At 43.3% G+C, this 18,495-nt stretch overlaps 1 pseudogene; it reads left to right on the top strand.

Annotated features, from left to right (window-relative positions):
- The first annotated feature begins 114 nt into the window (after positions 1-114).
- Positions 115-8,109, top strand: LOC124043355 (annotated as a pseudogene).
- Positions 8,110-18,495: the final 10,386 nt, after the last annotated feature.

The following is an 18,495-nucleotide window of genomic DNA, read 5'->3' as shown; positions in this document are numbered from 1 at the left end:
CAATATTTCCCAAATGTATACATTAATTGACATTGTTCTGTTGTATATACATTGTAATCTACACTTCTATGTTCAATGTATGGTATCAGGCAATACGATAGTATCTCCGTTGAATGAACTCACTTGCTTGGATGCCAGTGTGTGAGCAAGACACATTTGACATTTGCAGAGGATTTCAGAGGTATAATGACATAATATATCGTCGCTTTCACGTGGTAAGTGGCAAATAGATGATTCAGGGAGGTGTATTTCGTAGTTGGACAAATTACAACACTAATAGCCTGTAAAGTTGTCGTGTTGGTGAGGGATCAGTCATTGACAGCCTGGGTCCAGGCTGGAGCAGTAAGGATAAAGTTGGTTTTATATTCACACATTCGGACTTTCAATAGATATTCATAAGACATTTGCCAAAAGCCATTTAAAATAACTAATTCATTGATTGTCACAGAAACATAAAACTAGATATGGTTTATTCTATAAATGTCTAGCATAGTTTTATGCAACCTTTGTTTTGAGGAAAAAATCCAGTTTTGACTTGATAGAAATACATCAAATCTATCAAATGCCATTTAAAACTGTATAAATCAATAACTAATTCACCGTTTGTCATAGAAACATCAAACTAGATATGATTTATTCTATAAATGTCTAGCATACTTTTACAACCTTTGTTTTGAGAGAGAAAATCCAGTTTTGACATGATAGAAATACACATCTATAAAATGCCATTTAAAGCTATATAAATCAATAACGTTTTCCCTGATTATAACAGAATCATCAAACTTGGTATGATTTATTCTATTTTTTATTTAATTTTTTATTTCACCTTTTATTTAACCAGGTAGGCTAGTTGAGAACAAGTTCTCATTTGCAACTGCGACCTGGCCAAGATAAAGCATAGCAGTGTGACACAAACAACAACACAGAGTTACACATGGAATAAACAAAACCTTATAGTGAAATGCTTACTTACAGGCTCTAACCAATAGTGCAAAAAAGGTATTAGGTATACAATAGGTAAGTAAAGAAATAAAACAACAGTAAAAAGACAGGCTATATACACAGTAGCGAGGATGTAGCGAGGCTACATACAGACACCGGTTAGTCAGGCTGATTGAAGTAGTATGTTTATGTAGATATGGTTGAAGTCACTATGCATATATGATGAACAGAAAGTAGCAGAAGCGTAAAAGAGGGTTTGGCAGGTGGCGGGACACAATGCAGGTTAGCCAACGTGCGGGAGCACTGGTTGGTCGGCCCGATTGAGGTAGTATGTACATGAATGTATAGTTAAAGTGACTATGCATATATGATAAACAGAGAGTAGCAGCAGCATAAAAAGAGGGTTTGGGGGGGGCACGCAATGCAAATAGTCTGGGTAGCCATTTGATTACCTGTTCAGGAGTCTTATGGCTTGGGGGTAAAAACTGTTGAGAAGCCTTTTTGTCCTAGACTTGGCACTCCGGTTCTGCTTGCCATGCGGTAGTAGAGAGAACAGTCTATGACTGGGGTGGCTGGGGTCTTTGACAATTTTTAGGGCCTTCCTCTGACACCGCCTGGTGTAGAGGTCCTGGATGGCAGGCAGCTTAGCCCCAGTAATGTATTGGGCCGTACGCACTACCCTCTGTAGTGCCTTGCGGTCAGAGGCCTAGCAATTGCCTTACCAGGCAGTGATGCAACCAGTCAGGATGCTCTCGATGTTGCAGCTGTAGAACCTTTTGAGGATCTCAGGACCCATGCCAAATCTTTTTAGTTTCCTAGGGGGGATTAGGCTTTGTTGTGCCCTCTTCATGTCAATATGCCTTGTATACTGTTGCTCAGGTTAGTTATCATTGTTTTAGTTCACAATGGAGCCCCTAGTCCCACTCCTCATACCCCTGATACCTCCTTTGTCCCACCTCCCACATATGCGGTGACCTCACCCATTACAACCAGCATGTCCAGAGATAAAACCTCTCTCATCATCACCCAGTACCTGGGCTTACCTCCGCCGTACCCGCACCCCACCATACCCCTGTCTGCGCATTATGCCCTGAATATATTCTACCATGCCCAGAAACCTGCTCCTCTTATTCTCTGTCCCCAACGCTCTAGGTGACCAGTTTTGATAGCCTTTAGCCGCACCCTCATACTACTCCTTCTCTGTTCCGCGGGTGATGTGGAGGTAAACCCAGGCCCTGCATGTCCCCAGGCACCCTCATTTGTTGACTTCTGTGATCAAAAAAGCCTTGGTTTCATGCATGTCAACATCAGAAGCCTCCTCCCTAAGTTTGTTTTACTCACTGCTTTAGCACAATCTGCTAACCCTGATGTCCTTGCCGTGTCTGAATCCTGGCTCAGGAAGGCCACCAAAAATTCAGAGATTTCCATACCCAACTATAACATCTTCCGTCAAGATAGAACTGCCAAAGGGGGAGGAGTTGCAGTCTACTGCAGAGATAGCCTGCAAAGTAATGTCCTACTTTCCAGGTCCATACCCAAACAGTTCGAACTACTAATTCTGAAAATTACTCTCTCCAGAAATAAGTCTCTCACTGTTGCCGCCTGCTACCGACCCCCCTCAGCTCCCAGCTGTGCCCTGGACACCATTTGTGAACTGATTGCTCCCCATCTAGCTTCAGAGTTTGTTCTGTTAGGTGACCTAAACTGGGATATGCTTAACACCCCGGCAGTCCTACAATCTAAGCTAGATGCCCTCAATCTCACACAAATCATCAAGGAACCCACCAGGTACAACCCTAACTCTGTAAGCAAGGGCACCCTCATAGACGTCATCCTGACCAACTGGCCCTCCAAATACACCTCTGCTGTCTTCAACCAGGATCTCAGCGACCACTGCCTCATTGCCTGTATCCGCTACTGTGCCGCAGTCAAACGACCACCCCTCATCACTGTCAAACGCTCCCTAAAACACTTCTGTGAGCAGGCCTTTCTAATCGACCTGGCCCGGGTATCCTGGAAGGACATTGACCTCATCCCGTCAGTTGAGGATGCCTGGTCATTCTTTAAGAGTAACTTCCTCACCATTTTAGATAAGCATGCTCCGTTCAAAAAATGCAGAACTAAGAACAGATACAGCCCTCCAGACCTGACTGCCCTCGACCAGCACAAAAACATCCTGTGGAGGACTGCAATAGCATTGAACAGTCCCTGCAATATGCAACTGTTCAGGGAAGTCAGGAACCAATACACAAAGCCAGTCAGGAAAGCTAAGGCCAGCTTCTTCAGGCAGAAGTTTGCATCCTGTAGCTCCAACTCCAAAAAGTTCTGGGACACTGTGAAGTCCATGGAGAACAAGAGCACCTCCTCCCAGCTGCCCACTGCACTGAGGCTAGGGAACACGGTCACCACCGACAAATCCATGATTATCGAAAACTTCAACAAGCATTTCTCAACGGCTGGCCATGCCTTCCGCCTGGCTACTTCTACCTCGGCCAACAGCTCCGGCCCCCCCGCAGCTCCTCGCCCAAGCCTCTCCAGGTTCTCCTTTACCCAAATCCAGAGAAGATGTTCTGAAAGAGCTGCAAAACCTGGACCCGTATAAATCAGCTGGGCTTGACAATCTGGACCCTCTATTTCTGAAACTATCCGCCGCCATTGTCGCAACCCCTATTACCAGCCTGTTCAACCTCTCTTTCATATCATCTGAGATCCCCAAGGATTGGAAAGCTGCCGCAGTCATCCCCCTCTTCAAAGGGGGAGACACCCTGGACCCAAACTGTTACAGACCTATATCCATCCTGCCCTGCCTATCTAAGGTCTTCGAAAGCCAAGTCAACAAACAGGTCACTGACCATCTCGAATCCCACCGTACCTTCTCCGCTATGCAATCTGGTTCCCGAGCCGGTCACGGGTGCACCTCAGCCACACTCAAGGTACTAAACGACATCATAACCGCCATCGATAAAAGACAGTACTGTGCAGCCGTCTTCATCGACCTTGCCAAGGCTTTCGACTCTGTCAATCACCATATTCTTATCGGCAGACTCAGTAGCCTCGGTTTTTCGGATGACTGCCTTGCCTGGTTCACTAATTACTTTGCAGACAGAGTTCAGTGTGTCAAATCGGAGGGCGTGCTGTCCGGTCCTCTGGCAGTCTCTATCGGGGTGCCACAGGGTTCAATTCTCGGGCTGACTCTTTTCTCTGTATATATCAATGATGTTGCTCTTGCTGCGGGCGATTCCCTGATCCACCTCTATGCAGACGACACCATTCTATATACTTTCGGTCCGCCATTGGACACTGTGCTATCTAACCTCCAAACGAGTTTCAATGCCATACAACACTCCTTCCGTGGCCTCCAACTGCTCTTAAACGCTAGTAAAACCAAATGCATGCTTTTCAACCGATCGCTGCCTGCACCCGCATGCCCGACTAGCATCACCACACTGGATGGTTCCGACCTTGAATATGTGGTCACCTATAAGTACCTAGGTGTCTGGCTAGACTGCAAACTCTCCTTCCAAACCCATATCAAACATCTCCAATCGAAAATCAAATCAAGAGTCGGCTTTCTATTCTGCAACAAAGCCACCTTCACTCACGCTGCCAAGCTTACCCTAGTAAAACTGACTATCCTACCGATCCTCGACTTCGGCGATGTCATCTACAAAATTGCTTCCAACACTCTACTCAGCAAACTGGATGCAGTTTATCACAGTGCCATCCGTTTTGTCACTAAAGCACCTTATACTACCCACAACTGCGACTTGTATGCTCTAGTCGGCTGGCCCTCGCTACATATTCGTCGCCAGACCCACTGGCTCCAGGTCTACAGGGCCATGCTAGGTAAAGCTAGGTAAAGCTCCGCCTTATCTCAGTTCACTGGTCACGTTGGCAACACCCATCCGTAGCACGCGCTCCAGCAGGTGTATCTCACTGATCATCCCTAAAGCCAACACCTCATTCGGCCGCCTTTCGTTCCAGTACTCTGCTGCCTGTGACTGGAATGAATTGCAAAAATCGCTGAAGTTGGAGACTTTTATCTCCCTCACCAACTTCAAACATCAGCTATCTGAGCAGCTAACCGATCGCTGCAGCTGTACATAATCTATTGGTAAATAGCCCACCCATTTTCACCTACCTCATCCCCACAGTTTTTATTTATTTACTTTTCTGCTCTTTTGCACACCAATATCTCTACCTGTACATGATCATCTGATCATTTATCACTCCAGTGTTAATCTGCAATATTGTAATTATTCGCCTACCTCCTCATGCCTTTTGCACACATTGTATATAGACTCCCCTTTTTTTCTACTGTGTTATTGACTTGTTAATTGTTTACTCCATGTGTAACTCTGTGTTGTCTGTTCACACTGCTATGCTTTATCTTGGCCAGGTCGCAGTTGCAAATGAGAACTTGTTCTCAACTAGCCTACCTGGTTAAATAAAGGTGAAATAAAATAAAAATAAAAATAAAAATGACTGTCTTTGTGTGTTTGGACCATTCTAGTTTGTTGCTGATGTGGACACCAAGGAACTTGAAGCTCTCCACCTGCTCTACTACAGCCCCATCGACCCTACTTTTCCTGTAGTCCACAATCATCTCCTTAGTCTTGGTTACATTGTGGGATAGGTTTTTATTCTGGCACCACCCGGCCAGGTCTCTGACCTCCTCCCTATAGGCTGTCTCGTCGTTGTCGGTGATTACTGTTGTGTCGTCTGCAAACTTAATGATGGTGTTGGAGTCGTGCCTGGCCATGCAGTCGTGGGTGAACAGGGAGTACAGGAGGGGACAGAGCAGGCACCCCTGTGGAACTTCAGTGTTGAGGATCAGTGTGGCAGATGTGTTGCTACCTACCCTCACCACCTGGGGGTGGCCCGTCAGGAAGTCCAGGATCCAGTTGCAGAGGGAGGTGTTTAGTCCCAGGATCCTTAGCTTAGTGATGAGCTTTGAGGGCACTATGGTGTTGAACGCTGAGCTGTAGTCAATGAATAGCATTCTCACATCGGTGTTCCTTTTGTCCAGGTTGGAAAGGGCAGTGTGGAGTGCAATAGAGATTGCATACACTGGATCTGTTTGGGCGGTATGCAAATTGGAGTGGGTCTAAGGTTTCTGGAATAATGGTGTTGATGTGAGCCATTACCAACCTTTCAAAGCATTTCATGGCTATGGACGTGAGTACTACGGGTCTGTAGTCATTTAGGCAGGTTGCCTTTGTGTTCTTGGGCACAGGGACTATGATGGTCTGCTTGAAACATGTTGGCATTACAGACTCAATCAGGGACATGTTGAAAATGTCAGTAAAGACACCTGCCAGTTGGTCAGCACATGCCGGGAGCACACGTCCTGGTAATCCGTCTGGCCCCGCAGCCTTGTGTATGTTGACCTGTTTAAAGGTCTTACTCACGTCAGCTTTGGAGAGCGTGATCACACAGTTGCCCGGAACATCTGATGCTCTCATGCATGCCTCAGTGTTGCTTGCCTCAGTGTTGCTTGCCTCAGTGTTGCTTGCCTCGAAGCGAGCATAGAAGTGATTTAGCTCGTCTGGTAGGCTCGTGTCACTGGGCAGCTTGCGGCTGTGCTTCCCTTTGTAGTCTGAATGTGTCCTATTTGTAGAGGAGGGTTGAGAACTTGGGATTATATAAGAACAGTCTGCAAATAAACACCCATTTCCATTTCGATTGTATTCTAGGTCAGCCCCTTTGTGCCTCGTATCCTGGTCAACATGGCTGCAGGTCACGTCAGCATTAAGCACAAACTAAAAAGCCCCAACCACTCCGTGTCCACCGCCTGCAAAACTGGAGACCATGCCCACGGAGACGCTGTCGCCATGGTAGTGGGTGGGACAGAAGCCTGTGTGGGACCTCTGACAATTGCGGGGTTTGCGAGGGCGAGGTAAATCTTGAAGATCCCAGGATATTTGTTTTTTTTGTGTTGTTGTTAGTATACATCTAGTCTGTCCTTTTTATACATTTTTACATATGTATTAAGATATGCCTACGCCATTTGTATGTTCATGATTTCAGTTGGTATTGACTGCTATGTGGGTGTAATTCACCTTTTACATTTACTTGAAGGGCTTTGGGTACCCATTGGAACGACCGGCCCAGGCTGGCATCACGGCCCTTACACCCAGAGAGGGGTGGGTTTGTGATGGGTGAAGGGTCTGCGGTAGTGTTCCTGGAGGAGTGGGAGCATGCTGTGAGGAGGGGGGCCAGGGTGTATGCTGAGGTGCTGGGGTATGGCCTGTCAAGGGACGCCAGCCACATCACAGCCCCCACTGCTGATGGAGATGGAGCCATCGGGTAATAGTCATGGATGGGGTTTATAGCACTCTTTCATCACGTGCATACTATTTGCGTTAAGGAATCATTGAGATGTACTGTAGCCAGTACCATTATCAAAATCTATCAACTTGACCATGACATAAAACATTTAAAAATCTTAGGCCTATTTTAAAACTTTTTAAAATTATTTTTTTAAAATGAAATTGTGAACATATTTGAAGTCATGGCATTTTTACAGTCCACTTTCATTCTCCTGTTCTTCTTCCAGGTGCATGTCTGCAGCACTCTGAGACACTGGTGTGGAACCAGCCCATGTGACGTATGGGAATGCACATGCCACCTCTACACCACTAGGTGATTCTGCAGAGAACACTGCCATCAAGAGACTGTTCCAGCAGCACGCCGCCACCCTGGCTGTCCCCTCCACTAAAGGGGCCATGGGGCTTCTCCTGGGGGCTGCCGGGGCCCTAGAGGCAGCCTTCACCGCTCTGGCCTGCTACCACAGCATTTTGCCACACACCCACCCTCAACCTGGACTTCACTGAGCCAGAGTTTTACCTGAACTATGTGCCCTGCACTGCATAACAGTGGAAGACAGGGGGCAGATAGGTATTTCTCAAACTCTTTTGCTTTTGGGGTGACTAATGTGTCGCTGTGTTTCACCAGTGTCTGAAAAGCTTGTCTGAAGGATTCACTTCTTACTGGTTTTGTATGGGATTTGATTTCGCAACAGATCCTTTATAGATTCCTAGTATTTCAGTTTCAATATGTTCTCAATATTATATTGGGACATGTAACAGTAAATAATTTGCATGAAATTATGATCGATGTTTGCATTTTGTTCATTAAAATACAGATATACTTTGTGTACTTGAATACCAGTAGTATATATATTTATCACCAGCAGGTGGCACTGTCTCACATGGAGACTACACTGGAGAAGCTATGGGTTTATTACCTTTTATATTTAGACAGTCTATACAGGAAGTTCAGCTCCATCTCAGAGTCTATTGTAATAGAAGAATGTGTCCCAGCCCAGTAATGAGCAGTTGGTGAGTCATAAAGTGTAACTTCCCAAGGCTTCCTGGATCCACCATCCACCACATCACAGTCACTCATTTGGGTCCCAAATGCCCACTTCCTGTCCTCCAAAACAGGGTTTTTAATGGTGCAATTCAGTGGTTCTCAACCTGGGTTATGGGTAAACCTGGGGATACTTGACCTATAGAGGATGGTAGAGCAAAATGTGATTGCGGATAGAGTGACCAAAGAACCACTGGTGTAATTCTACAACCGGATTTAGCACTGCTGTTTATTGGAGGATAGATGATCTAACATTTCCAATAATCCTCTCGCTCTCCCTCTGAAAGTGTTTAGGGTTTTGTTTGTTAAATCAGCAATACATGCAAGCAGAGCATTTTGTGTATGTACTGGTATTTACGGTGTTAATCCATCCTAGTGTCGTGGAAATTACCACCAGGGACACCTGAAGTCAATATTAAATTAATCATTATTTGTTATCAGCGTGCTGGAGAGGTTCCAACCAACTCAATGCATCATGTACACATGTCAGTCAGGAGCTCCCCCAGGGCTGTCCCGTTAGTTCTCTTATATGCTGCTTACACAGACAAGTTATATTTGCACGATTTAGCTTATTCATAATTAATTTGTCATTAACATTTGGTTCATGCATGTGACTGACCAATACCTCACAAGGCTTCTTCTCTGAGACCTTGAAACAGATGTCCCTTTCTGTTCTCAAAACAAGGTTCTGGGTGTACTGCCAAATTGCAGATACTGATAGTGAGGATTCCTCCCAGGCATGATCAATCAGTCACTTGCATGAACACAGAAATTGGTTATTAGAAAAGCTCACTGTGATAATTATTATTACATTGTATTAATTTGGTTATTATTTAAGCTATCAAAGGAGTAAGTAAACAAAGTCAACTCATAAAACCACAGACACTTTCAAACCCTTCATTGTGGGTTGTAAATAAAATCAACACAAAATCAGACACTTCATCCTTTCAAACCCTTCATTCTGGGTTGTACAATCCAACTTGTAAAACCATTGCAGTAGAATGTTTTAACTGAAGACCTTCACTTCATACAGTCCCATATATGCTTCATTACACAATTTCATTTATGGATTCTGGCAATGACATTTCAGATGAAGCTTTGTTACTAAGATCTATTCTAAATACTGGGGGGCCGGTTTCCCGGACACAGATTACAAAGCCTAGTCCTGGACAAAAAAATAGCTTTCAATGGAGATTCTTAGGGAAATTGTCAGGTAAATTGCCGTTGTATTTGTTTGGGCTCTGTGTGAACAATAAGGTCTCATTCTCAGATAGAGGAGAGCACAGTGGTGATGTGATATAGGGGAAGGTTCAGTGGAGACAATGTGGCATTATCTGCATCCTAAATGGCACCCTATTCCCCCCTAGCACGCTACTACAGGGTTCTGATCAAAACAAAATGAGTACTCATTTGGGACGCATATATTATTTCAAGGGAGACGTAGAGGTAATGGGAGAAACGTGGCCCAGAGGGGACCAGGAAAATAAGCTTTCACATTTGTTCCTCCACTCCTCCAATATGTAAAAGCCATAATCAGTGCTAGCCGCTCTCTTGTGGAAAACAGAAACAGAGTTGTTGAACCAACGTGGTCCTCCTGGGGGAGATGTGTAATGATTGCATAGAGGGAATATGAAGGGTGATTTGGGGATCTCTTATCCTCTTTGTATTCCCTCTGGATCACTGGATGTGGGTTGCTCAGTCTGAGGAAAAGCTACTATGAATGTGATTGCAAAAGAAGACTAGCTTCTTGCAACCTGTTGGCGCAGGAGTATATAGAGAGGTGCATACAGTATGATGTACTAGTAGTGTATTTATTATTTATTTACTGGTATGATGTACTAGTAGTAAATATTTACTGGTAAGAACATCAGTTGATATCAACATGTATTGGAAACACTGTGCAAAACATACTCTTCAGTGTATGAATTCTTCAATAGTTTGTTCAGTCACGAGTCATTACTGAAGTGAATAGAAGATGCAATACAGGAAACTAACTCGCATGATGAATTACAGGGGGATGTATGTCTCAAGGCCATTTTTAGAGAAGAAGTTTTATTAACTCTTACAGGATGTCATCTTCCACTAATGAATAAATCAATTATTAATTCTCCATTTTAATTTAAAATAATTTGACATGGATAAATGATAGGGGAACCTTTTTTTCGAGTTGGGAAGGAAGGAAAGTCCTTATCTATGTCTTGAACCTTTTTAGAGTTCTGTAGGGGGAACTGACCTAAACCAGCAGCAGGTGCTGTTATCTGTGGTATTTTCACATTTCACACTATTGCGCAAAGTGCCTTTGGGCGGAAGTGTTTGGGAAGGAGATTAATGGAAAGTGAACCTAATGTATCAGACAAAACACAATAATAACAGATTCTCTGTAGGAAGGTTTATTCAGTGATGACCTAACACCCCCCTCAAATGCTGCCATTGTTATGACTGATTATAGATCAAGAGATGCTACTGATCTATTCCATGTACAGTATAGACAAAGAAATGTGGGATCACAAGATCACAAATATGGTTTCCAATTAGAGCTCGACCGATTATGATTTTTCAACCCTGATACCGATTATTGGAGGACAACACAAACATAAAGGCTGATACCGATTAATTGGCCGATTTTTAAAAATGTATTTGTAATAATGATAATTACAACAATACTGAATGAACACTTATTTTAACTTAATATAATACATCAATAAAATCAATTTAGCCTCAAATAAATAATGAAACATGTTCAATTTGGTTTAAATAATGCAAAAACAAAGTGTTGGAGAAGTAAAAGTACAATATGTGCCATGTAAAAAAGTTCACGTTTGAGTTCTTTGCTCAGAACATGAGAACATTTGAAAGCTGGTGCTTCCTTTTTAACATGAGACTTCAATATTCCAAGGTAAGAGGTTTTAGGTTGTAGTTAATATAGTATTTATAGGACTATTTCTCTCTATACCATTTGTATTTCACATACTTTTCACTATTGGATGTTCTTATAGGCACTTTAGTATTGCCAGTGTAACAGTATAGCTTCCGTCCCTCTCCTCGCCCCTACCTGGGATCGAACCAGGAACACATCGACAGCAGCCACACTAGAAGCAGCGTTACCCATGCAGAGCAAGGGTAATAACTACTCCAAGTCTCAGAGCAAGTGACGTTTGAAACGCTTTTAGCACGCACCCCGCTAACTAGCTAGACATTTCACATGGTTACACCAGCCTCATCTCAGGAGTTGATAGGCTTGAAGTCATAAACAGCGCTGCGAACTGCTGGCAAAACACACGAAAGTGCTGTTTGAATGAATGCTTACGAGCCTGCTGCTGCCTACCATCGCTCAGTCAGACTGCTCTATCAAATCATAGACTTAATTATAATATAATAACACACAGAAATACGAGCCTTTGGTCATTAATATGTTAATATGTTAGAATCCGGAAACATTTATTATTTCAGTGAAATACGGAACCGTTCGGTATTTTATCTAACGGGTGGCATCCCTAAGTCTAAATATTCTTGTTACATTGCACAACCTTCAATGTTATGTCATAATTACGTAAAATTCTGGCAAATTCCTTCGCAATGAGCCAGGCTGCCCAAACTGTTGCATATACCCTGACTCTGCGTGCAATGAACGCAAGAGAAGTGACACAATTTCACCTGGTTAATATTGCCTGCTGACCTAGATTTATTTTAGCTACATATGCAGGTTTAAAAATATATACTTCTGTGTTTTGATTTTAAGAAAGGTATTGGTGTTTGTTATTGGTGGTTAGGTACACATTGGAGCAACGATACGCACTGCATCGATTATATGCAACTCAGGACACGCTAGATAAACTAGTAATATCATCAACCATGTGTAGTTATAACTAGTGATTATGATTGATTGATAGTTTTTTATCAGATAAGTTTAATGCTAGCTAGCAACTCACCTTGGCTTCTACTGCATTCAAGTAACAGGCAGGCTCCTCGTGGAGTGCAATGAGAGGCAGGTGGTTAGAGCATTGGACAAGTTAACTGTAAGGTTGCAAGATTGAATCCCCCGAGCTGACAAGGTGAAAATCTGTCGTTCTGCCCCTGAACAAGGCAGTTAACCCACCATTCCTAGGCCGTCATTGAAAATATGAATGTGTTCTTAACTGACTTGCCTAGTTAAATAAAGGTATAAAAAAAGATATATATTGTTATGAAAACTTGAAATCGGCCCTAATTAATCGGCCATTCCAATTAATCGGTCGACCTCTATTTCCAATTGACTTGTTGTTTCTTCGTTTGTTGGTTTAACATACAGAGTGGAGTTTTAGGTCTTCTCATTCCATTCCGCAATGCTGCATTTTTGTGCATGAAATTGGAGATTGACATTTACAGTTCCATTTGTTTTTATAGCGTTATGAACAAAAGGCTAGCTCCCACCTACAGCATTGACAGAAGTAAGGGCCCTTGCCTTCCCACCTCACGGTACTGTAATGCACTCACACTGCCATTTAGTGCACAGTACGTCAGGTGGTAAAACACTGACAGCTAGAGAGAGCGGACCCTGAGTATGTAAATGATCTGTGGTATACGGTACGTTCAGCTTTAAAGTATTTCTCTACCTGGCTTTTCTACTCTGAGCGGCAATCATTTAAGTTAAAGTCTCCTCCATTGATTTGTATGAACCCCCTTCCTCCCTCCCTCCCCCTGTCACAGCCCTCCTCTGATTCCTCCCCCCCTCACCTCTCCCCCTTCACCTATCGATACTGCCACAGCCCGAGCACCTAGGCCAGGGACTATTGATTCCTATTAATGATAATGACTGATGTTTTTCTCTTATTTTTTCTCGTTTTCTCCATCCATGCTTTCCAATTAGGAGACATCCAAGCCGAATTAGGCTCACCATGGCAACAGAGTCGGCATGTATTCCCTTTGATATCCGGCCGAGCCAACCAACCGTCCCAGAGGAGAGGAACGGGGTTTAGCTCCTCTACAGAAACATGTATGCATGCTAAAATTATAGCCTCTCTCTCTCTCTCTCTCTCTCTCTATCGGCCATTCATGGCCGTTCATTGAGCCCTAGTGCTGGTTTAATGAGGGTCAATATACAGTAGCACCTGATGTCGCCATATATCACATCACCACAGGCAGAGATGCTTATATTCGGATCAATGGGCTAAAAGGCTCTGGAATATGATGCACTAGAGTCGACACAGGGAGGATGGAAGACCATGCATATTCTTCAAAGAGCATAGTTCAGATTATGACCTGTGTGTTAGCCTAGAGATTTTTACTACAGCATGGTAATGTATAGAGAGGAATATAACGAATGGTCAAAGATATGTTCCACAAACTGGTAAAGAAACTAATGAACCTGGGGGTCATGGATTTTACAGCCTAGTGTGAGCCTCTTTTGCTGTGTTCCACTCCATGGGCAGTGTTTCCCAAACTGTGGGTAAGAACTCATTGATGATGGGTCTTAGCAAGTTATTTTCCCGGTTTAATTAAGACTCTGGCTTGGCGACAAACACTGGTTTTGTACACACACACAGTACAAATTGTTGATTCGGAAAGTATTCAGACCGCTTGAATTTTTCAACATTTTGTTACGTTACAGCCTTATTCTAAAATAGATGAAATAAATACAAATCCTCATCAATCTACACACAATACCCCATAATGGCAAAACAAAAACAGATTTTTAGAAATGTTTGCAAATGTATGAAACTCCAAATAAAAAAATACCTTATTTACATGAGTATTCAGATCCTTTGCTATGAGACTCGAAACTGAGCTCAGGTGCATACTGTTTCCATTGATCATCCTTGAGATGTTTTTACAACTTAATTGGAGTCCACTTGTGTTAAATTCAAATGATTGGACATGATTTGGAAAGGCACACACCTGTCTATATAAGGTCCCACAGATGACAGTGCATGTCAGAGCAAAAACCAAGCCATGAAGTCGAAGGTATTGTCCGTAGAGTTCCGAGACAGGATTGTGTCAAGAAACAGATCTGGGGAAGGGTACCAAAACATTTCTGCAGCATTGAAGCTCCCCAAGAACTCAGTGGCCTCCATCATTCTTAAATTGAATAAGTTTGGAAACACCAAGACTCTTCCTAGAGCTGGCCGCCCAGCCAAACTGAGCAATTGGGGGAAAGGGGCCTTGGTCAGGGAGATGACCAATCAATCAATCAAATGTATTTATAAAGCCCTTCTTACATCAGCTGATGTCAAAAAGTGCTGTACAGAAACCCCAGCCTAAAACCCCAAACAGCAAGCAACGCAGATGTAGAAGCACTTTGAAGCAGGTGTAGACCAAGAATGCGATGGTCACTCTGACAGAGCACTAGAGTTTCTCTGTGGAGATGGGAGAATCTTCCAGAAGGACAACCATCTCTGCAGCACTCCACCAATCAGGCCTTAATGGTAGAGTGGCCAGACAAAAGCCACTCCTCAGTAAAAGGCACATGACAGCCTGCTTGGAGTTTGCCAAAAGTCACCTAAAGACTCTCAGACCATGAGAAACAAGATTCTCTGGTTTGATGAAGCCAAGATTGAACTCTTTGGCCTGAATGCCAAGCGTCATGTCTGGAGGAAACCTGGCACCATCCTACGGTGAAGAATAGTGGTTGTAGCATCATGCTGTGGGTATGTTTTTCAGCAGCAAGGACTGGGAGACTAGTCAGGAACTAGGCAAAGATGAACGGAGCAAAGTACAGAGAGATTCTTGATGAAAATCTGCTACACAGCGCCCTGGACCTCAGGCGCAGGCGGAGGTTCACCTTCCAACAGGACAACGACCCTAAGCACACAGCCAAGACAATGCAGGAGTGGCTTTGGGACAAGTCTCTGAATGTCTTTGAGTGGCCCAACCAGAGTCCGGACTTGAACCTGATCAAATATCTCTGGAGAGACCTGAAAATAGCTGTGCAGCAACGCTCCCCAATGACAGAGCTTGAGAAGATCTGCAGAGAAGAATGTGAGAAACTCCCCAAATACAGGTGTGCCATGCTTGTAGCGTCATACCCAAGATGACTCCAGGCTGTAATCGCTGCCAAAGGTGCTTCAACAAAGTAGTGATTGAAGGATCTGAATACTTATGTAAATGTGATATTTCCTTTTATTTTATTTTGATAAATGAGCAAAAATGTCTAAAAAACTGTATTTGCTTTGTCATTATGGGGTACTGTGTGTAGATTGGTGAGGGGGGAAAAAAGATTTCATCAATTTTAGAATGAGCCTGTATTCTAACAAAATGTGGAAAAAGTCAAGGGGTCTGAATACTTTCCGAAGGCACTGTACATTTTAAAAACATGACTGGGATATCACAAAAAAAGTCAGACTTATTTCCATTGTGCTCCCTAAATTCCACGGTGAAAAAACATTACTTAGATACAGATACATTTCATAGATACAGACATTAACAGTTGTTCAATTGCCCGATCATTAGCCAGATTGTGACATTATTTTGAAATTAAGTTATGGTCTGCATGGCTTTGAGTCGTTGTGGTAGTCTGTTCCACTCAACAGTTCCGGTATATAAAAAGATGTGACTTGCAGGGTCGCATCGAAACTCCAAAGGTGTTGGGTGGGTTCAAGGTACCAACATGTTTTTGTAACTACTGGGGTGAGGTTCTCTATTACCTCAGTGTTTCTCAACCTGTTTAGTACCAGGGACAGGCAAGCTATATAATTCTTCCTCCTTGGAGCACTACTGACTTAAACTAGTCCAAGGCTGATTGAGAAACACTTGTCTACCTCAGCAGCTCCAATACTCCTAATGCTCAGCCATGTACTGTAAATGGAGTCAGTGAGAAGTGACATATAGCATATCAAGTAATTAATGACCTGCATGACATATTTGACTGACCAGACAGACCGCTGAATAAACAGTGCTCTCATCTGGCTATAGTGAATATTGTGTGACACATTAATGTTGTCCAACATCTATTGAGTAGCATCACAAAGCAATATGTTTCCCGGACCTAGTTTATACCTACAGTGTTTAGTCCTGGACACTCTACATTGAACAACCTGTGATGATACGCAGCGTATTAGTGTCCCCACATAGTGATCTGTGTTACATTTATAACTGGAAATTACTGGGTAAGTGTTTAGTTGAATTAACTGGTAAGAGCAGCAAATGGAGGGATGAAGGAGGGAGGGATAAGCTGCACACCAGAGGCTTTCTCTCACACACACACCCACACACACTCAGGGTCTCCTGAGACAATGAAGAAATTGATATGCCAGCCAACCAGCCCCCTACATACAGTATACTCCTGTCCTGTTCAATGTAGCCCTCCTGTGTAAATGGGTGTAGTTGTTGTCCTCTCAGCATGTTCTGATGGGTTCCAGGGAAGATGCTTATTTCTCACAATCAAGATGATTCGGTCTTCTCCCCCCGTTTCTGTTTTGCTGTAGATTATAAGGTCCTTCTAAGAAATGATACATTCAGACCTATACGGTGTATTATAATGACTGCACAGGAGGACAATGTTCTGAATGTATTTTTAAGAACTGCCCGCATAGGCTACAATGCAGGATCTTAATTTAATCACCCTGTTGCAGAAATGTCCTGCATTTGTAGTGTATTTGAGGTTTGAAATTACTTCTGAAGTTTGTCATTTCCTCTTTTAAATTTCAGACATGATTTTCCCTTCTGAAAAATGTATCAAACCCTGCAAAAATGTCTATTAATTATAATCCACATAATAATTCACATTTCCTGTTGCTGCACGATTATTTCTTGATGGAGCAAACCGGCTCCCCCAAAAAATCTTACATCTGTAATTCATCCTCTTCATTCCTATATGTTGAACATAATACTTCCACACACGAAGCTGCCTGTCTAGATCGTGTGTTCCATGGCAGGCCACAGAACTTTACCTGCCTATTACTATACTATTATCCTCATTGTTTCCTTCCTCATTGGATTGCTAATAACAACTTCCTTGTGTGCTCTGTTAAGTGGTGTTAATATGAATGGTGAAACACAACTCACTCACGTCTCGCAGGACAAGGGTCAATCTCTGTTCTCTGTGGTTTAGCGTGGGACAAGAAGTGAACGTTCCCCCCCTGAGCATTAGAAGTAATTTCCTGTCACACACACACACATGAAGTGTAGCTGGCTAATTATTTGTCAAGTATGTGCCTGTCTCCAACCCATACAAGTTGAAGTGACTGCTTCTTTTTTTTTAAAGCATTATAGCTACCAATTCTGCCTTTACTTTCCCCAAGGACATGAAAAAGTGTTGACTCTCTTGTACTCTGAGAGAGAGAGAGAGAGAGAGAGAGAGAGAGAGAGAGAGAGAGAGAGAGAGAGAGAGAGAGAGAGAGAGAGAGAGAGAGAGAGAGAGAGAGAGAGAGAAACAGAGACAGAGAAAGTGTGAGAGAGACAGAGAGAGAAACAGAGACAGAGAAAGCACGAGAGATAGAGAGGGAGAGGGGGAGAGAGGTAACCTTTCATCTCTCCTATGTAACTCTTGGGACGTTCAGCTCATAGAGAGAGGCTGTTGTTTAGACTTGTTGTGGCTGAGTTTGTGTTCAGTTTCAATGTAAATCTAATCATCTACAAGGATGACCTCGGCTAACTATTAATAATAATAATAATGATAATAATGGAATTTATTTGGCAGACACCTTTCAGGACACGTTATTAAATATATGCCTACATAAACTCAAGTGCAACACATAAAATCAAGTGCATATTTGTATGTGTAAACGTTAGGATTAGATCCCTCCAGGTCAACCGACCCAGAAATCACCTCCTTTACATACGCACCGAGGAACCATGATATCAGAGATCTCTTAACGGCACCTATTCCCATGCATTTTCTCCCACAAATGTAGCCAATGTCCCATGCAATTGTCATACCATGGGATTTCAATGACCTGAGACTAGAACAGCGGGGCTTGAGTTGAGCCGGTACTCACTGGTACAGAGTATACCGACACCCTGAGTTTTCTACGGCTTGAGTATCGGCACCTCATAGAACATTGGAGCTCAAGATGAAAGGAGTAGGCTTTAGGCACCTAAAAGGAGTACCATACACATTTTTCATTCCATCCACTTTATGCCCTTTCTAACAAGGAGGAAGGGTCATGATGTGGGGGGTGTGGAAGGAGGAGGGGTAATGGTGTGGGGGGTGTGGAAGGAGGAAGGGTAATGATGTGGGGGGTGTGGAAGGAGGAAGGGTCATGA

The sequence above is a fragment of the Oncorhynchus gorbuscha genome, linkage group LG09 (assembly GCF_021184085.1).
Source record: "Oncorhynchus gorbuscha isolate QuinsamMale2020 ecotype Even-year linkage group LG09, OgorEven_v1.0, whole genome shotgun sequence".
NCBI classification, from domain to species: domain Eukaryota; kingdom Metazoa; phylum Chordata; class Actinopteri; order Salmoniformes; family Salmonidae; genus Oncorhynchus; species Oncorhynchus gorbuscha.
This window is presented reverse-complemented; position numbering and strand designations above follow the sequence as displayed.